Source organism: Hyaena hyaena, unplaced genomic scaffold (genome assembly GCF_003009895.1).
Source record: "Hyaena hyaena isolate Hyena2069 unplaced genomic scaffold, ASM300989v1 scaffold_90, whole genome shotgun sequence".
NCBI classification, from domain to species: domain Eukaryota; kingdom Metazoa; phylum Chordata; class Mammalia; order Carnivora; family Hyaenidae; genus Hyaena; species Hyaena hyaena.
In genome coordinates, this window is record NW_024080722.1 from 292,757 (window position 1) to 308,325 (window position 15,569).

Here is a 15,569-nt window from a genome sequence, read left to right on the forward strand (position 1 = left end):
TATTTTTATTATTTTTTTATGTTTATTTTTGAGAGAGAGTGGGAGATAGAACTTGAAAAGGGGGAGGGGCAGAGAGAGAGGGAGACACAGAACTCAAAGCAGGCTCTAGCCTCCACTCTGTCAGCACAGAGCACAATGCGGGGCTCAAACTCACGAACTGCGAAGATCATGACCTGGGCCGAAGTTGGGTGCTCACCTGACTGAGCCACCAGGGCACCCCTTAAATTTATTTATTTTGAGAAAGAGTGTGTGTGTAGGGGAGGAACAGAGAGAGAGAGAGAGAGGGAGGGAGGGAGGGAGGGAGGGAGAGAGAATCCCAAGCAGGCTCCATGGTGTCAGCATGGAGGCTGATCCGGGGTTCGATTTCACAAACCGTGAGATCATGACACGGGCTGAAACCAAGAGTCAGTTGCTCAACCGACTCAGCCACCCAGGCGCCCATGACCTAAACCTTTAAAAACAAATGATACCCTAGCTTTTCTCTACAACTCTTCAGCAAATGAAGGTCCACAGTGTCCCCCACTACTTCCACTTGAGCACAAGTCGTCAGCAAGACCACTGAGGTGAGTCTTCACTCTCCTCATACAGACTGAAGAAAAATGGTAGATAGACGTCCTGACCTCTTCATGCCTCTCAGCTTCTCTGGGAAGGTGCAGAGGAGACGTGTGTCCATGCGCCAGAAATCTTCACACACCTCAGTGCTGACAGGCTGGGGTCAGTGTCCTGGTGGGACTGAAAGCAGCTTCCATGGGCACGGAGCTGGTGACTGCTGGGACCCATCCTGGCCGAGCTGGAGGCTGTCTCCTGAGCTTGCATAGACGAGACTGAAGTTCTGATATTGGGGACACTGAGGAGCTGGGCAGCCTCCGTGTCCTTTTCTATAAAATGACATTTAAATGAAACAACATGAAAAACTGTTCACAGTAGCCACTTAATCATGTTTAGCTCACCACTCAACAATAAAATAATCTACTAGAGTATGAAAAAAACCCAAAAAATAAAGCTTAGCTATTGTTATCTTTCCTGGTATACTTAGAGTAGAATTCTGAGTTAAAAAACCAGTGACGTATCCTAAAATTGAAGCTGCTAGACCAGTGTGGACATTGGAGCTATTTGCCCATGGAAGTTTCCGTTCCTGAGTAGCAAGATGTTACTGGCCCAGCCACATTTATTTGTTGGATTAAGAAAAAATACCATTGGCCCCTGAAGGAATAAAATAGCTGTCATTATGACAACTCTTTTGAACTATGATAACATTTTATAACATGTAGTGTCTCTAATTTACACATTAGGGTTCTTTGGAGGCATTGCAGGGACATGGGAAGGGGGGGCTCATGGGGTGGGACCCTGGAAATATCATATATCTTTTTTTAAAATTTTTAATCTTTTTTAAAGTATCTTTTTATTGAGAGAGAGACAGAATGTAAGTGGGGGAGGGGCAGAGAGAGACGAGACACAGAATCTGAAGCAGGCTCCAGGCTCTGAGCTGGCAGCACGGAGCCTGATGCGGGGCTTGAACCCATGAACTGTGAGATCATGACCTGAGCTGAAGTCGGATGCTTAACTGACTGAGCCACCCGGGCACCCTTGGAAATATCATATATCTATACATACACACACATATATGGATGTAAAATTCACATAATATAAAATTAACTATTTAAATTCCATGGCCCCTAGTACATTCACAATGTTATGCAACCACCACCCCATCTAACTGCTTCCAAAATGTCTTGTCACCCCAAAAGGAAACCCTGTACCCATGGAGCAGCCACTCCTCATTCCTACCTCCCCCAACCGACTCTCTGTCTCTGGATTGACCTATTCTACACAAGTCATATGAGTAGAATCATACAATGTGCAGTCTTCTGTGTCTGGCTTCTTTCACTTAGCATGTTTTCAAAGCTCACCAACGTTGTGGCACGTATCAGTACTGTATTCCTTTTTATGGCCAAATAATGTTCCGTTATATGGATATGTTATATTTTATTATCCGTTTGTCACTTGATGGACATTTGGGTCGAAGCAATTATCTATTTTATATTTTGGCATTCTATGGTAGATTTCATTGGGGAGCACAGAATTCTTTTAACGTTCTTGGTTTTCTCCAACCCCCTCATTCTACTGAGAGGAGCACAGACTATTAGAATCAGAAAGGATCTGAGAAACCATCATGGCAGTCAGCTCCCTGGTTCAAGAATCTCCTCCTGACAGAGGAGCAGCCTGTGTCCTGGTGCGGCCCTGCCCATGGCATCAGCCAGGTCTGGGGTGAAGTTTCCCACCTCTGATCACTGTGCCATGAGCTTGGCCAAGGCGCTTTGTTCTCTGATCTGGTCTCTAAAAACAGGGATTGAGGTATCTCCCTGGCTGGATTGTCATGGTCACCATATGAAGTGACACCTGTGTGAGAGCCTCATGACATCTGAAAACATTAGACAAATGCTAGTCCTCAGGCCCACCAAGTGGCCAATCAGGCTTCAGAGCTCTCTTGATGGTGACAAGTAGGTCACCAGCCTCTGAAGCAGCCTGTCTGAGGTGCGTACGTAATACTTCTGCACACATGCATCACACAGGACAAAACCCAGATGGGGAAGGTCAGTAACTTGTCACAAGTCACACAGCTAGTTAGAGGCAGAGTGGGAACCGCATCCAGGGTCTCCTGACTTCAGCACTGGTGTCTCTCCACTTTGCCACATTGTTCCACGGACCTCCAGCTTCTCTGATGAGTCAAAGCTAAGCTTGAAAATAAGGAGAAAAATCAGGAAAATCGATGGAAAGTTTTGCTTTTGTTAAGGTGTTTGGGCGCCCTCAGTCTTTTTTTTTTTTTTTTTTAACTGCTATTTGAAGCAGAAGTGAATATATTGCATTCCCTGATTATTTTGAAAACAAAGTGATGATATCATCAATTGATTAATTTTTGGAAGATTGGTTTACAAATCTAAGATTGGGATCCATCTTGGTAGTATTTGCGCTCTTTTCCTGAATGTAGATATTTCTGGGAACCAGATTCCTTTCTCAGGAATCCTAGACATTCAGGGCCCCAGAGAAGTGTAAGGAAGTCAGAGACAGGCAGGCTTGGAGGAATCTAAAGGGACGTTCTTGATATCGTGATGCCATGTGGTGCCTGGGAGCTTATTCAGAAGTGGGTATTTGGAACACAACTTACATAAGGCACAAAGGCCCTTTATCCCCCAGAAACACCTCACTGCACTCTCCCAGGTCCATTTACGTCCTATCACAGCAACAACTAGGTATATTGTCAGGCTGACAGGTCAGCTTTTGACCTTATCAAGACAGCTTTATCCTCTGAAGGCTTCACTGGGAGCTCAGGCTTCACTTCTGACCTTGACTCCAAGCATCTCCTTTGGATTCTGCACCATGTTTGGAGCCATGAATTAAATGAATCCCTAGATCAGGCTGATTCTATATAGAATCTAGGATAAAGACAGAACATTCTATGAGAAAAGAGACCAAGGGATCTCCCAGTGCTTCAGTTTCACAGTCAGGGCGTATACCAAGATCGAGACATGTAACTCTGTCCTGTCCTGGAGATGATTATCAAAAACACATTAATCAGAGGTCCCCCAAGCCCGGGCCCCTGCCACTTAAGCAGACAGTATATCCTCCTGAAATCCCCTCAGTGGTAGGGAAAAGAGGCTCTTAAAATATGCAGACTAAACATGCCTTCATAAACGCAGGATGTTATCTTTCTTATCAGAGAGTGCTTTTCTGCAAATGGTCTTTCATAAGAATCATCTCACCATGCTGACAAATGGCCCATCCATGCTTGCACAGCTGACATGTTGTTGAAATTCTGGCTTTCACTGATTCCTAAGGATTCCTTTGCAGCAAGACCCTACAGATCAGGACACACTGACCCCAGGCACCTTTGAAGATTTCCATATAAACCAGGAGCCTGAGTCACAGAGAGACGAATGTTTGCATGTTTATTTGCATTTCATTGACACCATATCAAGGATTAGAGAAACAACTATGGACTGGCAGCGTATTTGTTGAGCACTTACTGTGTGCCAGGGAGAAGACTTACAAAATGGAATTAGCTCACAGGCCAGTGGGAGAGGTGAGAGAGATCCACACATACAGACCTAAGAAGTGGAAAGTACAAAGTGTGCCCTAAAGGTAAAGACAAATTGCTAAGGGAGAAAAATATATGGAAATGTTATTTACTGATAATTAACAGATAGTTAAAAAGAAAAAAACCTGCCAAGGAGAAGGTGGCACTTGAGCTGAGGAGGAGTAATATTTGAAACATACAAATGGACGGAGAGACATTCAGACAAAGTCACAGGGCCCTTTTGGAGGGAACTTAGGAGTTCAAATAAGCTGGAGAGGCAGGTGCATGAAGCAGATGGAGACCCAGAGGCCAGAAGGATGGCCTTGAACGGCAAGCTAAGACAATCAAAGCTTGTTTCCAATCAAGAGTACATGAAGTCTTGAGGGGTATCTGTGAGCCCACAAACTACACAAGATTTTGTGTATATGTGTATTTTTTCTGGAAAAAAAGGGCAGGAATTTCATCATGTTTTCAAATAGTTGAGAGCCCAACAGTTCTATTATCATCAGAGGCTACAGGGAGCTGGAACAATTTATCCACGGTCGGGGTGCTGGGGCTTCGAGATACATTGTGCCCTCTATACCTCGAAGCGCCTCACAGTTTGGATGACAGTCAGCAAACTGGAAAAATATGAGAGCATTTTCAGGTAAGAACAGAGAGCAAATGACTAATGATAAGTGCATTATGTTATGGGCAAGAAATAAAACCAAACAACTCTCTTCCATTTGGAAGTGTTTAAGCATTAAGTCAGGAGTAACCAGTAAAAGCCTCTTTTGCGTGCAGTTTGTTGAGCAGGAACCACTTCAGAGACTTATGGGGAAGGTGGAATTTCCTGAGCTTAGTGAGAGTGTCATTTCAGAGACTGTTAGGCAGGAGCCGAGTCCCTCCGCCCACAGGCAGGCCCGCTGTCCCTCTCACCCCCACTAGGACCAGATGGGACACTAGACAAGCATATGGCCAGTCACCATTATGGGGCAATGGTGGTGTGGAATTGTGCGTGGGCCCTTCCAGAGTTACTCCAGGTAGTGATGGGAGTAGCAAATGTATTTGGAAATCTCCTTAAGTGTTGCTTCAGTGAGCCTTAAATTTTCACATGCCTTTAAAAAAGAGTTGTTAGCTTTTTGTTAACAGTGTGGCCTGGGTTCAGGAGACCAAGGTTTTGGTACCAGTTCTACCTGGTCCTCAGATAAGTCACTCTACTTCCCTGCACCCAGTTTCCTCATCAGAAATAGGAGCAAAAACAAAAACAAGGGAATAATAGTAGTCGCTCTGCCTCTTTCACAAGCTACTGTTTTTTGGCGTGCTTACTGCGCGTGCGCATGGCGTCTACTTCTCTCCCACTTCTGCTCACAGCAGCCATATGCACTAGGTGCTATTCCCACCTCTATTTTACAGATGGGGACACTGAGGCTTGGAGAGGTTGAGCGACGTGCCCAAGACCACACCGCTCATAAGCAGCAGCCTAGCTAGCAGGTCTGTTTAGCACTTGTCTTGAGAGAGAATGGATGTGAAGCTATTTAGCACACCAAAGAGATGTGTGCCCTCAAGGTATCTCGTTACCTGGGTGGGTTCATGCCTTTACAGTAAACTTTGGGCAGGGGCTCATCTTTTTATCTTCTAGTATGTGCTTATGGAGTGATTGGTTATCTCCCGGGAGGAAGCTCCGTGGCCAGCTAGGTGGTTACTTCATTTTCATTACTGCTCAAAGCCAGAATGAATAAAATGTGAGCCAGTGTGCAGAGAACCCCGGCTTACAGCAGGATCTACACAGGACACAAGAGAGAACCGGTGACGGGCAGAAAATTACTTGTGTGTGGTTGTGCATCCCAGACTGCGAACTTGTGGAGAATTCAGAAGAGGGCAGGGGGAGCCAAGGATTAGGTCGAATCACATGAAATTGTTGATACTAGATCTTTTTGTTTTGGACCCACAAGAATGGCAGCTTCCAATGAACCAGCTAATAACTGGCCTGGAGTGGCAAGGCAGCCAACTTGAAGGAGGAAGGTCTTCCGTTTGCTTGGGTTTGGTCTCACGAGAAAATAGAAACATGTTTTGGAGGGGAACATGTCTCAGGAGGGGTGAGGCAGGGTTGGGGAAGTGGCTGGGTGGCCAGGACCTCCAGTCATGCTTCCAGAAGGGCACTTTGTTTGGGATGGAGGGGACAGAGACTTCTTCTCTGCAACCCGTTTCTTATTAATTTTTTTCTCATTATAAAAGTAGTATGTGCTTACTGTTAAAAATTGGAAAATACTGAAAACTGGATAGCATGAAATAAAAATCTCCCTCAAATTCAGCCACCCAGAGTTAACCTTTATTAACTTTTTAGTTCATAAAAATCATATAATTTTCTTCCGTCTACATCATTTTATAGTTGAGGCCATACGATCTATATAATTTTTGTGTTTTTATTTGTCTCCATTTTATGTGACAGTAATTTCGCCTTCTTGTTAGCCAATTCTATAAACACCATTTACATTAATGGCTAGGCCAGAGTCTGCCTCCGTATTGGTGAATGTTTAGTTTATTTCCAGCATCTCATGCTTAAAGCTCTGTGTGCAATTTAAGATGTTGTCTTAAGTTTGAGGGGACCCCCAGAGAAGCAGGAATGGAGACCCATTCATGTTTTGAATGCACAGATAGGAGAGAGCACAGTGGATAAGAGTGGATGCCCCGGCATCTTTGGGGTGAATCCTGGCGCTGCTACGGACAGCTGAAAACGGTACAGAACTTCCCCCCCTTTCTGTACTTTGGCTTCTTCATCCATAAAAGGGAGTTTGTGGTAGGATGCTTCTAAAGCTGCAAAGCAATGAGAATTTCTTAATTTGGAGGGAGAGAAAAATGTTACTTATTCCTAAGAGACTCTTGGTTGTCGGAAATGTCCAATCTGAATGTATTTAAGTAAAGCCAAACAATATATGTAACCTGGGGACTCTCCTTTTTAAGGGGGAAAAAAAGTGTGAAGGAAGAGTTGGCAAAGTAGGTGGGCAGGGAGCTCCAGCAGTGACAGGTTAATCTTTGGCTGTTAGGATGGATTTGATTTTCCTCTAATTATCTGCTAGATTAGAAGAGATGAAAGATCAAAATTAAAGCCAGCTTTAGTCATCACTTGAAAGCCCTTGGTTATCACACCAAATGGTGGGCAATATTCTCCAGCTGCTTCCCTTCCTTTTTACTCAATTTCCATTTTTTCCTCCACTTTAAACAGCATAAGGGCCCCTTGCAAGCCCCGTCACAGAGGCTAATGGGGGGGTTGGGGGGAAGAGAAGCTCAGAACTTGAGCAGCTCAGATCGCCAGGACCCACCCCCACCCTCGTCCTCCACCAGGGGAGCTCACATCGAGTGAGGATCAAGCTGTGGAGCGGCTGTTCGGCTGAGTGCTTCCCGCCTGGGCAGATGTCTTCATTTGCCTGGAGAGCATTGCTTTCTTCCTCCAGACTGTCCACGCCTCTGCAGCACCAGAGGCCAGTCCAGAGGAGAAGCCAACGCATGCACGAGTGCAGGCCAGCATGCATGAATGAATGAGGGTCGAGGGATGGTGACATGTGATCCTGGGCTACAGGCGGGGTCAGGAGTGGCCCTGAGACTCTGTGAGGTGCAGGGCGCAATGGGAGCTGCCAGCAGCGAGGTGAGCAGGATGGAGGCAGTGAGAGGGGCCTGGGCAGAGAAATCAGGTTCCCGGTGAGGATCACAAGGCAGGAGAGCATGGGGCTCTCGGGGCATAGAAAGAAGTCCAGAACTCCAGCTGTGTGGCTCATACAAGCTCCAAGCTGGAGACAGTCTAACTGTCCCCCAGCAGAAATATGCACCAATCATGGATATTTGCTCCCTGGAATACTAGATGTCAATGGAAATGTGTGAACTACAGCTCTGCCTCGATATTGATATGGAGCAAAATAAGCAACTTACAAAAGAATATCTACAGTATAGTTCCAATGAGATAAAACTCAGAACAGGTGACACTAAACTTTATTTCATAGAGACGTAACCCTAAGTGGCCCAAATAGGAAGAAAAGCGAGGGCAAGTGATGGGAGGGTTTCAGAGAGTTGCTTCTGAGTTACGATGGGGAGAGGGAGGTGTGACCCGAGGGGGGCACCGGCGGGTCATGGACCCTGGCCACGCTCTAGTTCTTAATCCTGCTGGTGGCCACATAAGTGCTGGAATTATGCATTAAGTGTGCGCATCTGTTTTCTACGCCATCACGTATGTGTGATATAGCACAGATGTACAGGTGAGGTAAAGAAGTCCAGCGCGCCAGGATTATAGCAAGTAAGCAGGGCGGGTGTCAGGAGACAGGACCAGATGCTGCAGGATCATTTTGGTTTTGTCCTAACAGCAGTGTTTTAAAAGCAGCAGGGTGGCATGATGAGATCGGCGTTTTAAGAGAGTCACTTTGGCTGCAGCAGGAAAACCAAGCTGGAGTGAGGCGAGGGTGGACACGGGGCAGCTGAGAGTTCTGAGAGAGTGGTTTGAGAGGGGGAAGTACCAGTGTTCGGAATGTTCGCCTGCGTGTACACGTCTGCCAGTGTCAGCTCCAGACAGCCTGCATTTCTGCACACCAGGGCCGCTCTGAGGCTCTGTAAGGGAGAGCGACTGGAAAGTAGCCTCAGAGGTCTGACTGGGAAGTGGGATCGACTCCCTCTGCTCAGAGGAAAGGGTGGTGGAGAATAAAAGAGCCCAGTGGGCGGCATGACCATTGTTAGCCTGTCAAGTGGGAGAGGGATCAGCTCTCTGCAGGCCCTGATGGGCAGAACCAGGAAACATGGAGATTTGCGGAGAGATTTATTTCTGCTCAAGGAAAGAAACACACACACACACACATACACAATCAAAAAACAACTTTACATCACAAAAATGGTGAAAGTTGACTTAAAGGAGTAGCGAGTTCCATGCAGCTGTAAGTGTGGGAGCCAAGACTAACTGGCCCCCTGCAGGGAAGGAGCACCGGCCCTGGGATCAAACAGACACGGGTTCAGTTCCAGGTCTTGTGATCTTGGGCAAGTCTCCAGATCTCTGAGAGTCCCGGTCTCCCCCTCCGCACAGTGGGAGGATGGATGTCTGAGAGGATCAAATAGGGACCAAAGCAGATCTCTGGGTACACTCGTTCCACAAGTATCTCTTGAGCTCCTACTGAGTGCGTGACATCTGTTATCTGCTTCAAGCTGTCACCAGTTTGCGCACAGGCCTGCCCTTGACATGAGTGGGGCCCGAGAATGAGTGCACATTAAGGTCTCTGCCCTCTGCCGGCCCCTCCTTCTCTTCCCACTCCTGCTTCCATCCCTCACTGCAAGGGGTGGGGAGATTCTCCAGTTCCCACACCTCAGTTCTGTCCACGCCACCCCCCACCCCGAGCTCCGTCAATTTGGCCTCCCTCAGATCTAGGGGAAGCACACCAGAAGCACCATTTATTTGCCCTTGAAAGGATGGACTCAGCCATGACAGGAGGGGATCCCAGGGTCCTGGGTACCAGAAGGTGTGGGACACAGACCCCAAGTGGGCATGTCTGCTTGGTCTAGGGGACTCCTTGCCCCACAGATTGGGGGGGGCTACCAGAGCTGGGCTAAAGCAGGACCCTCTCAAGTGGAGAGCTCAGGGCAGGGGCTGCTTGCCAGGTCTGAGTGCAATATCTTCTGCAAGATTCCTAAGTGGTGCTGTTTAGTTATCTCCGGTATGCTCGCCTGTGAGCTCTTCTGGGGCCTTGGCAGTCTGCTGAGAGGAAGGAGCAAAGCCAGGAAGCTGGGGGAGAGGCCCAGGACCCCTGGGGAGGGGTGGGACGGGGCCAGCAGCCCAGATTATAACTTGGGTCAGGTTTTCCAAAGTAGCGGAGGGATTCTCTGGGCAGGATGTCACATAAGCGTCCCCGGGGCAGAAGGAACCTCCCGATCCCAGACTATCTAACCAACCTGAGGAAGAACTGAGAGCACAGGTGCCTTCCCTGAGAGAGAGGCGGGGACTGGAGGTGGGGAGAGAGTGGCAAGGACCAGGCCTCAGCCGTGTATCCTGGAGTTGGGGCTAGAAATCCAGCCCCATTAGAATCGCCAGCATGGCCACCGAGATGGCAGAGCTGGGCCTCAGGCTCTGAGCCTGAGTCAGCGAGCCTGCCCCAGACCCCCTTCTGCTGGTGCTTTCCAGCCCGTTCATGCACGTCCTGCTGAGGCCAGCACAGGCTGTAGGGTTGGGTGGAGGTGGAGTCCTCAAATGCAGTCCTGCAACTGAGTAGGGACAGAGGAGTGGGGAGGGGACACAGGCTACGGACAGGTGGTTGCCACAGGAGCCGCCTGTCAGAATCCCCGGGGGGGGGGGTGTTGTTAGAGCCCAGATGGCCGAGCCCCACCCCCAGAGTTCCGGTTCTTCTGCATTTCTTGCGGGGTCCCAGGCAGCACACGACACTTTGAGAACTACTTGCCTGCCATCCCTGGGCCTTGTGTCCGTCCCAGCCCGCCTGAGGACGCCGGGCAACCCCCCCGCAGCCCCCATGCTCTCAGGCAGGTGGTCGGGAGGTGTCGTCCTTACTAAAACAGCTCTTCCACCGAGGGAAGATGTGGCAGATTTTTTCCCTGCTCTGTTCCTTCTCTTCCAGCTGGTTGGCAGGCAAAGGCCTAGATGCATTGTTAATTTGAAGCTTCCTCTACAGCAGAACAAGTGATGGGGACAATTTTTTCTCCAGGCAACGGCAACACGTCTGTCTAGTTTGTCAGGTTTTGCACCGTAACATGACAGCTTCTGGGGCCACTGATTCGAACTTAGGTCCTTCTAGGAATGCGTCGTTCATGATCAGTACATACATCAGGTTGCAGATTTTAGCCATTTCATTATTGAAAATGGGAATGAATGCTTCCTTGCCCCATGAATATCTTAAAATGCAACAATAGACAAGTTGTATTTCACTCCCAAATTTCACTGTGGTTCTGAATCACTCCGTGCTTCAGCGTGATCTGATTCTCCCGAGGCGTGAGCTCTGTTTTTCTTCAGGGGATTTTGTGAGAGAGTTATTTTGTTCCAAACCATGGAGGAGTCTAAGACATAGGGATCAGGTCATCTTAGCACCGTTTAGTTTGTCCTTGGATCTGAAAATGTCCTTGCTGGAAAGAGACTTGTGGAGCAATGCTTTTTTTTCTGAAAGGAAAAAAAAAAACCCAAAAACCCAAAGGGTTCTAGAATCCAGTGGGCCTGCATTTGCATGTTGATTTTTCTCTTGTTCACTCTGAAACATGGGGCATTTACTTAACTTCTCAGAGACTCAGGTTTTTTTTCATTTGTAAAGTGTGAAGAATGATAATAACTGCTTAACAGAATTATTGTGATCATTAGGTGAATTCAAACACATAAACCTGTAGCATAACGACTGGACGTGTATTAATAAGTGGTGGTTATTTGACAATTACCCTTATTGGTATTATACAAAGTGCCTGTCACAGCACCGAGCACATAGTTCAATAAATGGTAATTATTATCACTATTATCGTCATTATAATGCAAACAGATGGACATATATCAAAACCACTATGTTCCCCTATGCAAATTATATGTGTTTTATTTTGTAAGATATGCAAGCCAACAGGAATTTACATAAGGAAATGGACATTTTAATGAAGTTTAACAAGATTAAAGTAAATCAACGGTGTTCATATAAATAGTTTAATTAAGGTAATCCCTGATGCAAAACATTTGTTCAATTTGTGCCTTAAAGTGAAAATGGGTTCCACAGATTTTCAGGAATTTCACCTCTGCTGTGTGTGACTATGGGGACCTTAAATAAGAACATTCTTCCGTGGAAAGGCAGTTCTCATCATGGGAGATGAGGTGGGCTGGGCCTCAAGATCCTGAGCCTCACCCTGAAGTTGACTTTGGGGCTCCTCGCACTTCTTTGGGCGGTTGTTTGATCATCTCTAGCGTCTGCTTTGGCCTGAATAAATGCCATGATTTTCTAAGGGCTTGCGATTTATTGCCCTTAAAAAAAGAGAGATATAAAAAATAAAAAGGAAGAGTTTATCCTTTAAAAACCCTTAGATTCTGCAAATTTTGCCAGTTGCTTTTAAACACCAGGTATTAGGTGCCAGATACTTGAGAGCGGCTTAATTGGAAGTTGTGTTTATCATCTGAAGTGAATGGGCTTGTGCTGTGCCTTTTACTGTCTCCTGCCACCCAGCTTCTTGCTTCTGCCCAAGATGATTTGCTTCTCCATTGCATTCGGAAGAAACACTTTAGTCCTGGTTACCAGCGTTAATTAGTTTGGAGAAACAAGATTGTGTTTCTAAAAATAATTCTGACACGGAAGGCCATCATTTGGTGCCTTTATAATCTGGCTGCTTCATCAGGGGGACATTAGGAGGTTTTGCACTTTATTCTTGGCCCAAGTTCATTGCTAGCATCTTTGAAGTTCATGAACCAGTGGTCATCATCGCTGCAATGGTGCTCATCCCTGTGCTTAGCTACTGGAAGTGTGGTCAGTGCCTCCCATGGTTTGGCCTAGGAGTCATTCTTCCAGTTGTTTGTGGGAAATCTCTCCTCTGGTCCTGTGATAGTGTGATAGTGTGAATGCGGGGTATCAGTGAGGCAGACAGACCAGCATTGCTGTGGGCAGCACAGTATCAGAAGGGGAAGGAATGCTGGTGTAGGACATCTGGCCCCTTGTCCGGACTCTGTCCACCCTGCGGGGCCAGGCCTGTGCTGGGGGGCCTGTGGATGGGAAGAGAATTCCATGCGGCTCTCCCCGCCCAGCTCCATCATCTGGACTTTCTCACCTCTTCACCAAGGGGCTTGGGCTTGACTGCAGAGGACCCTTTCTGTTCTACCATTCTCGTGGCTCAGTTACTGATAATAACGGTAGTAAGTTTCAGGCTTGTTAGACAGGTGGGCATTTTGGTAGAACTCTGGGAACAGATGTCTAGATGAGTTCCAAATTCTAGATGGCCCCAAAATGCGCGCTTAGCCTCCGAGCTTGGTTATACCCCACATAAAGGTCGCTGTTGGCTTTCCATAAACTGGTTCTGGGCTCCTTCTTAGTAGTCGAGAAATGCTTTGGTTAATTTTCTATTCTGCGCCCTTCATGGCATTCAGATTGCTTTTGTATTATGTCAGATTAAGATCTCAGAATTGGTAGGGGCCTGGCATCTCGTTGATTTATGATGTAGTCATTTGAAGTTGTGTTTTCTCTTTTAGTTTTACATTTAAGTTATTGTGGGTGATATCACCCCATTCTCCCATTTTTTCTTCTCCTCCTTAAACTCTGTGTCCTAATCTGAATTAAATAGATGACATTCATATAGCAAAGTAATATTTGGGGCGATCTATCACGTATGTGCTGACATTTAAGCTACCTCTTCCTTAGGAAAGAGCCCTGCCCCTTTCCAAGCTTTATCTGTGACAGGTTTGGATCGTTGGGGAAGGCCCAATCCACAGCCCTCTTTTCTGCCTGAGTTCTGAAGTGACTGAGAATAAGACAAAGGAATAAAGGGGATCAGGGCCAGAATATCACTGTCCATATGGAAAAGGCGATGTTGGAGGATGTGCCTTGTGTCCAGGAGCAAAGGAGCCTCCCGATGCTGAGTCTGGAGTGAGAGTCCCACGGGCAGAGGCTCCCCACCTGTGCAAGCAGGATGGCGGGAACCAGAGCCGGCCCTGGTGGCAGAATGTGTCCTTCAGGAGGGCAGGAGGAAGGGCTGAGTGGCGTCCCCCCCTGCTTCAATCTCCAAACTCACTCGTCAGAAAAAGATTTCCTTAGGGGTATAGAGTGAGGGTGGGGAAGAGAGGGGCCAGAGATGTCCTGCTGAGTCCCTCCTGTCACATGGAAAAAAATACCGGGGTAGCGAAACAGAGTCTCCCCTCCCCCACCAAAACCCCAATCAGACTCACCTCACAGGAAGCAGAGTAGCTGGAGTTCAAAGGTCAGGCTTTGGAGTCTGACAGACCCCGTTCAAGCTCTAGTCTCCACTCACAGACTGTGTGATCAGAGATGAACTCCTTCACCTCACTCAACCTCACCGGTAAAATAGGAGAGATAGTCGGTCATTCTGAAAGTCAAGCAAGATAATTTGTTAGAATGCCCAGGCACATAGTAAGCGCTCGATAGAAAGTCAAAAGAGATAGCATGTAGAAATGTCCTCTGTAAACGATGCAATTTTATATAAATATAAAGAAGTGTTATTTGCAGTGGTGGTATTAATACAGTATTGAATCCTCTGGGTACATGGTAGCATTAGGGCCCCTGGTTTAGGCTTGTTTAAATAGGCTGGGGGGACCTGCTGGCTTGTTCCATAAGCATCTCTTCTCAATCAGGCATCTCTTCTCTATCAGCTTTTACAAAGAAGATCCAGGAGCCAGAAGGAAAGAAGAAATTAAATTAACAAGAGACTTCCTTGTATCAGAATGACCATGCTTCTGTTTCCAGCTATTTCTGTAGAGTCTCCTGGAAGCTGTCATGTAATTCAGTAGCAGCCATTAGAAAGTCTTCACTCCATTTAATTTATGCCGAAAAATCATTAGTGGGGCTTTGACGCAGGCTGGCATGCGGCCGTCAGGCTTGGACAGCTCCACTGCCTGGAGGCAGAACTTGAAGTGCGCTGGAGACAAATTGGGGAGGCCGTAGCTTCACTCTGCCTCCTCTTAGTCCCTCCTGGTCACCGTCAACAACCTCACATTTACTGAGTGTTATCACGGCCAGCTACTTTCTTGGTTTGGCTATTACCTTGTGAGGTTTTACTACCGGCATTTTACCGTTACAATGTTTGCCCACCGAAGGCAGACCCAGTCATTTGAGAAGAGACAGCAACGTCTCAAAGTCTGGAAGGAGGCTCCGTAGGACCCTGGCAGCTTCCATGTTGTCGACATTTGGTGTGAACTGGCAGAGCCCCCTTTTCCTTGGCAACTGTCATTGTTACTGTATAGCCACAGCTGCATTTTTTTTGTTTTGCTTTGGGTTTTTTTTTGTTTTGTTTTGTTTTTTGGGTTTTTCTGGTTTTTTTTGCCTTTTTTTTTTTTTTTTTTAATGATGTTTGCTTTTCTCCCTTGACCAGGGAGCATTTGAGCACTGCAGTAGGGAGCGGGCCTCTCTGGAAGGTTTGTGCTGCACACTCTGTTCTTAGGTCAGGCTCTCTTTCCTCTGTTCTGGTGAAGAGACTGTACTCCTTGCACCAGGTCTTGAGGATACGAATAGTTGGAGTTTCATTCAATTCTAAACCTCTCTCATTTTCTAGGCCTAGCGGTGGAAGTTAAATGGTCTAACTCATCTTGCGTGGTTGAGGTAGTAAATGGCAAGTGCCTATAGCAAGCAGTACCTGGTACATGGTGAGCACGCAGCGAGAGTAGCCGTGGTGTGATTATTGGTCGTGGCCTCGGGGAGCGCCCAGCCAGCTGGAAGTGTCACTTAAGCAGATGATTCCAATACCATCGGGTGAGTGTAGTGGTATAGGCTGCCTAGATGGAAAACACAGAGATGCAGCTGGGGAAGGGCTGGTCGCTCCGTCTGGTGGATGCACTGAAGACTCGGGCCATGTA

The 15,569-nt window shown here is 47.1% G+C and overlaps 1 protein-coding gene across 8 annotated transcripts in view; it reads left to right on the plus strand.

The window, feature by feature from the left end:
• Positions 1 to 15,569, plus strand: part of TTLL11 (tubulin tyrosine ligase like 11) — a 238,409-nt gene that overhangs the window by 111,627 nt on the left and 111,213 nt on the right. The window contains exon 7 of one of the 8 annotated variants that reach the window (XM_039234682.1): positions 5,531 to 5,540. The exons of the other annotated variants lie outside the window; for them this stretch is intronic. The gene's annotated coding sequence lies outside the window, so the exon portion shown is untranslated. Of the gene's footprint in view, positions 1 to 5,530; positions 5,541 to 15,569 lie in introns of those variants that run through there. 8 annotated transcript variants of the gene reach the window in all.